This window comes from Amblyomma maculatum, chromosome 11, assembly GCF_055883805.1.
Source record: "Amblyomma maculatum isolate TAMU_Amacu chromosome 11, ASM5588380v1, whole genome shotgun sequence".
In the NCBI taxonomy this organism is placed as follows: domain Eukaryota; kingdom Metazoa; phylum Arthropoda; class Arachnida; order Ixodida; family Ixodidae; genus Amblyomma; species Amblyomma maculatum.
This window is the reverse complement of record NC_139354.1, coordinates 71,033,098-71,041,017: the sequence shown is the minus strand read 5'-3', so window position 1 is coordinate 71,041,017 and position 7,920 is coordinate 71,033,098.

The following is a 7,920-nucleotide window of genomic DNA, read 5'->3' as shown; positions in this document are numbered from 1 at the left end:
TCAAATGTCAAAACACCCACACCCATAGAGCTCCTCCTGACTAACCGGTTATTCGCATTATATAAAGTATAATTCAGCTAATTATAAGTGAGAATGTGATAATGTCCAATTCGTGGCTTCACATTTGTTGACTACAATAAAAGTGCGAAATGCCACATTATGCAGAATAAATGATGTGCTTGTCTTTTTGAAATTTTACTTTTCAGAAATATATAATACTTATGGAACTTTTGATGTCTTAGTTCCTTTTGAGCATAATTTTGGCATGATATTCGAACTCACGCGTGCGCTCTTGATTAGGCAACAAAGTTACCGAAGCTATATTTCAGTTTGTTTGATGGCCGGTTTGATATTCGTCGAAATATTGAGCAGCAACGTTACTCTTAACGCTCGAATTTTGCATAGTAACTATACCCTACTTTTTCAAAAGATGCAGACTTTATGGAATGGCGCCATGACACGTACCAGACAGAAAATGTGATGCATTTGCTGAGAAGACCACCGTTGACTAGAACATTGCGCTCGTTATTCACTCTGGCCTCAATTTTCACCTTCCGGATTTGTTTAATTAAAGGTTTGTCAATCTTGTAATCTCAGGCCACGTCTTCGGATTTTCGATAGCGATTTTATGGCTCAGTTATCCCAATCATTTCCTCTCTTTCACAGTACTTATATTTTGCCGTTATGTCGCGGTGTTCCCAGTCTCCCATTTGTTTCTGCACAGTAACAATGTATGTTTTGGGAATGTTCCTGTTGACGGTGATATTATGTTGGTGCACTTTCCGTAATGAAGGCTCAAACGAAAAAAAACTATGCTTGTATGCAATGCACTCAGTATGTGGGGATAACTTTACCATTAGCATTCTGATGTTTGAAAAAGAAAGAGCAACGAATCGCATTACTACAAGCCAATGAATGAACTAATAACCGCATCAGTAAACTTGAGTCGAACTTGAGTTGACGCGTTGTGAGAATAGTTATGACAAGAGAGACAGACATGTTCGCCATTACACGGACAAGAGCGAATGACCACGAAAGATTCAGTAAGATGTGGTTTAGCGTTTGTTAGCAGCGAAGGCCTTAAGCTCTAAGAAACATGAGAAATAACGAACCCCTGCATGCCCTAAGAACAGCACAAAGACATACACACACACTTGAAGTGAAAATGGACCAAATCAGTGCAGATTAGCAACTAACCCTTTTCTTCATCAATCAGAAGAATAATAGTAAACAAACGGATGAAAGAGAATAATAACATAGGGAGAAGAGTAAAATGCGAGAAAGAAAGAAAACACAAAGAAATAAAAAAAACTGAAAACAAAAAGCACCAACCAATAAACACGAGTCATAACCTGTCATTTGTGCATCAATTACAGGTTAATGGAGGAGACCAAATACGTTATAGCCGATTCGAGCCTGCAAATGACTGAATACATTAACATTGCCATAAATCTTCTGCCAGGCTTAAAAACGGTGACGTGATGCGCTGGTGGATGACGCAACTTTGATGAAAACTATCGTAATTTAACTTCGTGAATTTGCGGACATGTTTCATTTTATGCGAGCATTGCAAATATTAGGAAATATAACGATTGGTATTTTGGGGGTGAAAATGGAGAGTTATCATGTGGCTTATGAGGGGACCCAGAAGCAAAATGTGCCGCGGCAGATGGCAATGGCGCCACACGTACAGAAGCAACTTATGTGCTTAGTTAAATCTCATTTGGATTGGGGCTATGTAAGATCTGTTTGTCACATAAGCCAGCCCGGCGCACCAGGGCTCACACACAAACTTTCTCTCGAGGATGGTATGAGACGTGTCGGCGACGGAGGTTGTAGCGGCGTGCATACGTGCCCTGCTGTTTCTTAATGCGAATGCAAGCAATTTGACGGGCTTCCTCAGTTGGCTGAGCGAATTACTCGGCGCTTGGCGTGAGTGGATGATCATTAGTGCAGCACGGAAGCATGATATCCAGTATAGTCGGAACGTCACGTCCGTAGCCCATGCGAAATGGTTTAAAGCGCATTGTCTCTTGAAGGGCCGTGTTGTAGTCATATCTGATGTAGGGGCGAATTTCATGCCAGGTTTTGTGGTGACAGTCTATGTAAATTGCGGTCATGTCGGCGATGGTATTGTTGAGTCTCTCCATGAAGCCATTCGTCTGCAGGTTATAGGCAGTGGTTTTGCGGCTGCTCGTGTGACTAAGATCAAACACGTCGTGCATTATCTGCGCCGTAAATGCGGTGCCTCTCTCGGTGACGACTAGGGACGGTGCGCCATGACGCAACACGATTTGCTGCATAAAGAACTGAGCGATCTGAAATGATGTGCCATGCTGCACCACCTTGGTTTCCGCATATCATGTGAGATAGTTGGACGCGACTATATTCCAATTGTTACTGGCCGATGACAGCGGAAATGAGCCCAGAAAGTCGATGCCAACTTGGTCAAACGGCGTCCGAGCTGGCGTAATAGGTTGGAGCAAACCCGCAGGCTCGAGAGGCGGCGCCTTTCGACGTTGACACTCACAGCAGCCACTGACGTGGCGATACGGCGTCAGAAAGTTTAAGCCAATAGTAGGCTTGACAAACTCGAGCGAGTGTGCGTACAAAGCCCAAGCGGCTGGAGGTTGGCTCATCGTGGCAAGCAAAAAGAATATCGGCGCGGAGGTCGGTCGGCGTGACGAGGAGGTGCGCTCGGTTAAGAGTGCTAGAGTTTCTCTTGAATAGAACGCTATTTCGGAGACAGCATGCAAACAGGTTCCAACCAAACTGGCGAGGGACGTCAGAAGCGCACCCCTTCAGGTGGTGAATGACAGGTCGAGGGTCTGGACCAGCTTGTTGTCAGGTCATATGTCTAAGGTATTCAATAGTCCAAGAAAACCTGGTCTTCATCCGTGACCTTATCGACTAATATCACGAGTGCCCGCGAGAACGCGTCAGCATCTTCGGGCTTCTGACCAGATTTGCACGCAATGGTGTAATCAAATTCTTAAAGGCGAAGGCACTAACACACAAGGCGCCAAAATGGGTCGCGGAGATTGGCCTACCAGCACAATGAATTCGCTAACGACTCTAAACGGGTGGCCATAGAAATAAGGCATAAATTTGATGCTTGCCCACACAACGGCGAGGTATTCCTTTTTCTTAGGGGAATAGTTTGTTTCAGCGCATTAGAGAGTGAAACTGTCATATGCCTTTCCACACCAGCTTGATGTTGAACAAGTGCAGCGGCCAGGCTGATGTTGCTTGCTGCGGTGTGGACTTCGGTGGCAGCGTCTTCACCAAAGTGCGTAAGAACAGGGGTAGTTTGCCGTCGTCTGTGCACCTCCGCAAACCCTCCAGTCCCTCGGCGGCCCACACGAACTGTGTATCATCCCGCGTGAGGCCGGTCAGAGGTGCGGCTGGCCTGGAAAAGTCGGCGTTGAAGCGGCAGTAGTACTCATACAGACACGGGAAGCGTTTCGAAATCCTCTTCGTTGCAGGAACGGAAAAACTGTCAACAGCAGCAGTTTTGTCGGCATCTCGCCTAACGCCCGCGGCGCTCACAAGATGACCGAGAAGCTTCAAGGCATTGCAGCCAAAGTGGCACTTCTCGGGATTGAGCGTCATGTCATATGACCGGAGGGCATCTAATACTGCTTGCTGGTGAAAACCGTCTCCATCATGCACTGAAAAGTAGCCGGCGCTGAACATAGGCCGAAAGGCAGCACTTTAAACTCTCACAGTGCGTCCGGCATGACGAAAGCTGTTTTTTCGAGGTCCCGCTTAACGACCTCAATCCGCCAGTACCCGCTCTTTAAGTCAATTCTGGAGAAGTACAGGCACGACGAAGCCTGTTGAGCGAATTGTTGATACGGGGCAGAGGGTAGACGTCTTGTTTAGTGATGTCGTTCAACTTTCGACAGTCAATGCAGAAGCGAAGGGTCCCATCCTTGTTCTTTACCAGCATGACAGGGTTTTGTGGCTATTAAGAAATAAAAACATCACATGATGCAACCTAAATGGGAACACCCCCCAGGAATAATATTGGTAGCTTATTTTAATGTTGCAATTTAAAAAGCAATTTCAGAAAAGGAGTTACGAACACAGGATTCGAATATTCATTTTATTCGCTAAATACTCAGGTGAATAATGTTGGTCCATTACGCAACTAAGGCCTTTCGTTTTCTGACATGGTATTTATTACATATTCTTTATCGTTGCCTGCCTTTTAGTTGTGTTTTCTGTTGTGCAGCTCAGCAATCTCTGAGTGCTTTGTAAATGGCCTGTGTACATAACCCTTTCTGTACATAACCCCGTGTAATAAATACCTTGCGCCACTGAGGCAACAAGACGGTGGACTTTAAACACGCTCTTATTCATTTTCACAATATTTCCGATATCTGTCTTCAGGTGACGCTGCTCAGAGGAAGTACGGGAAGCTCAGATTAAAATATTATATGAGAACGCCTGAGGAAATTGAACAGTAACAGATGGGCAGCTGAAGTATTTAAATACCTGTACTTAAAAAGCGTGGACTCACAATGGAGAAAAAGAACCAGGAAACTAACTAGTAAGTATGTTAGTCACAATGACTGAGAAATAAAGAGCATTAAGCAACAGGTGAAAATCACAGAAGGTGAAAATTGAATAAATTCGATGGAAAAGAAACAGAGTGTGAAATTATACCGTAAGTGGAAAATGCAGATCAGAAAGGAAAATTTCTTTGATAACTCAAGAGGCAGTGCCCTATGTTTTGAAGCTAGATCAGGGTGCCTTAGAACACGCAGTTACAAAAAGAAATTTAAGAATGGAGATGACACATGTGCTATATGTGGAAACTCCAGTGAAACAATTAACCATATTATACTCGAATGTAATGGTATCCATCTGGAAGTTGATGCAGGCGCAATCACTGTTCCTGAAGCTCTCGGGTTTAGAGATACTGTGAAGAACATATGATAATTTGAGAAAAGACCAAGAAAGAAAATCACGTTTGGAGAAAGAACAGGAGAAAAACGTGGAGGTTGGCTCGAGGAGCGCGAGGCACGAGCAGAAGAGAACAGGCGAGTAGCGGAGCCGATCGGCTGTCCAAGGAGCTCGGAGCGGTGCGTCTTCTGCCAGGCCTGACCCGGGGATCCAGATCTGGGGCCTGCCGGCCGTATCCTGTCCTGTTCTCCTGTCGTCCACGAAACTCGGAACGGTGGTCGGGCCCGGGAGTGCCACAGCGCCAGCTCTTCACTGGCACGAGCGTTCGGCGCCGTGCTGAGCACAGGCACGTCGGGGAGGCCTGACGCATCGGCCGTGGAAGGGCAACCCGAGGCCTCTTGCCTTTACTGGGCCCCGTCCGGTGGCCTAGCCTTCCGCTGGGCTTACTGAGACCTTACTGCACCGACCCTGCAAAACTCTGACCACCCGGAGCGTCTGCACCGGCTTCTCCACCCAACGAACTGGTGACTGTAGATAACTTAGTGTTTAGTCTCTGACCTACTTGTTTGTCCTACTCTCGTCCCGTCCATGTGTATACATAAAAATTATTCGTCGTTAGATTGGTCGGTCTGGTCGTCTATTTAGATTGCTGTCTCTGAATAAGCGACAGAACAAGGTGGCCAGAAGATTTAAAGAAAAGAACCTCACAATTTTGGCGTCCACGGCAGGGCCAGGCCGGCCAAGCAACATTTTCCCGCGGCTAGAGATTGGAGAAAAATGAGTGGACCAGAGTTGCTCGCGGTAGGGGAACGTATAGGCTTGCAGGGAGTCGAGTTCCGCGAGTGGGTGGAGAAAGAATTGCAAAAGGCAAGGGAAGACAAAGCTGCAGAACGTGAAGCGGCGAAGCAGCGCTTGGAGCAAGAAAACCAGAATTTGAAGCTACCAGTACGAATTGCGGAATTGGGAGAACGGCCCTCGTTCTGGAAGCGCTGAGCACGGTACCGTACTCGCTCCGTCTTTCCCAATTAGTCTTCATGGATTGATTCCACTGTTTAATGAGGAAAGGGACGATTTGGACGCGTATTTGAAGCGTTTTGAACATGTCGCCATTGGCCAAGGCTGGCCGAAAGAGAAGTGGGCCACGGCTTTGTGTCTGTGCCTCGGCGGAGAAGCTCTCAGAGTCTTTGGACGACTCTCTCCCGAGGACTCAGTCAATTACGATGTAGCGAAACTTGCCCTACTTCGGAGGTTTCGGTTCAGGCTGAGGGCTACAGAGAGAACTTTCGTCGAAGGAAGCCGCAAGATGGTGAGACAGCTTCCCAGTACACCACAAGGCTGTTAAGTTTTTTGACCGCTGGGTTGAGATGCGAGGACAAGGTCGCACGTTTGAAGTGGTTCGGGACATGATAGTGGCTGAGCAGCTTTTAAACAGCTGTCACAATCGTTTAGTTCTCTTCTTGCGAGATCGTGATTGTAAAAAGGTGGACGAGATTACTGAGGCCGCCGATCACTTTCTTGAGGCTCAGCGACAGAATAACCTCGCGGTTTTTAAGATAGAGCTGATCAGAATTCTGCGAAACCGCAGGACGCAGCCCCAAACCCAAAGACTAGAATTCGATGCTTCATCTGTGAAGAGATCGGACATAGGTCGGCGGATTGCCGTACAAAACTGAAGCCCCCATATTGCGCATGATGTCGCAAATCTGGGCATGAAACCCAGTTGTGTCGATACGGAAATTCAGATGACCGGGAGACGTCTGCTTGCTGAACGTCCCCTCGAGATTCCCGCCCTGGTCGTCAGCTGGGAAGAACATGCCTAGATGTTCGAAGGGACAATTCGGCTCTTAGTCCATCTCAGATTATTAACAACATGCCAGTGAAGCATGGAGAAGTGTTCGGACAAGCCGTGTCGGTGCTGCGCGACTCTGGTTCTAATGGCATCGTGGTGCGTCAGGCTTTGGTGCCCGAGGCTGCATATACCGGTGAGCGAGCATCTTTACGTTTAGTGGATGGTTCTGACATCGAAGCGCCTGAGGCGGAGGTTATTATCAAGTCGCCATACTTCACAGGCAAAGTTATTGCTAGGTGCCTGCCGACGCCATCATATGACGTAATTATCGGCAACGTTCCGGGTGCAAGCGTCTCATTCGCCGACGCTCCAACAGTCTTGACGGGCCAGAGAAGCATACCTGCCAGTGATGATGGGTACAGTGCTTCTTTCCATGTTCTGGCGGCGAAAGTTTCAGGGACTGGTTTGGATGCCACTCAAACCGTACTCCGCTTATCTCGGTCTGTTTTTCGCAAGAAACAAGAAGAGGACGCCAGCTTAGACGTGTGTCGTCGCAAGCTTAAGAAAACCTATCACGGAAAAGGGCAGATGGCCTACACCTTCCATCTAAGTGACGGCATTTTGTACCGGACCTATCAACTTTTTCCAGGAAAAACAATTAAATAAGCCGTCGTTCCAAAGGTTTTGCGCCGTCAGGTCCTCGTGCAGGCACATTGGAGTGCACTTGTCGGCCACCAGGGTGTCAGAAAAACTACCGCAAGAGTGCTTGATGACTTTTACTGGCCAGGGGTGCAAGCTGACATTAAGCGGTTTGTGAGGTCGTGCGATGCCTGTCAGAGGACTGTCCCGAAAGGAAACCTGAGGAACGCTCCATTAGGACGCATGTCCATTAAACCAAAAAGCTACGAAGAGCGCCAGCCAGTGAATGCCCTACAAACTTCATCCTTCGTAATTCTTGATAACGTGGAGTCGAAAACTCCGTTGTCAACGTTCAGTGAAGAACCTTGGTCCCAGAGTGGACTGGGGAACCGAGACTCGATACAGAATAGTCAACTGTTGAATCGAGAATGATACGGGAGACAATGTTAATCTCTGTACTGTCTTCCAACGCCGTTGGAGATATATCGTCTTAGAGCACATTTCGTACAAAGCTTCTGGAGGTGTCGTCGTGCTGTTTGTTCATAGTATGTTTCTAAGAGTTTATTTCTTCTGATAAGTGT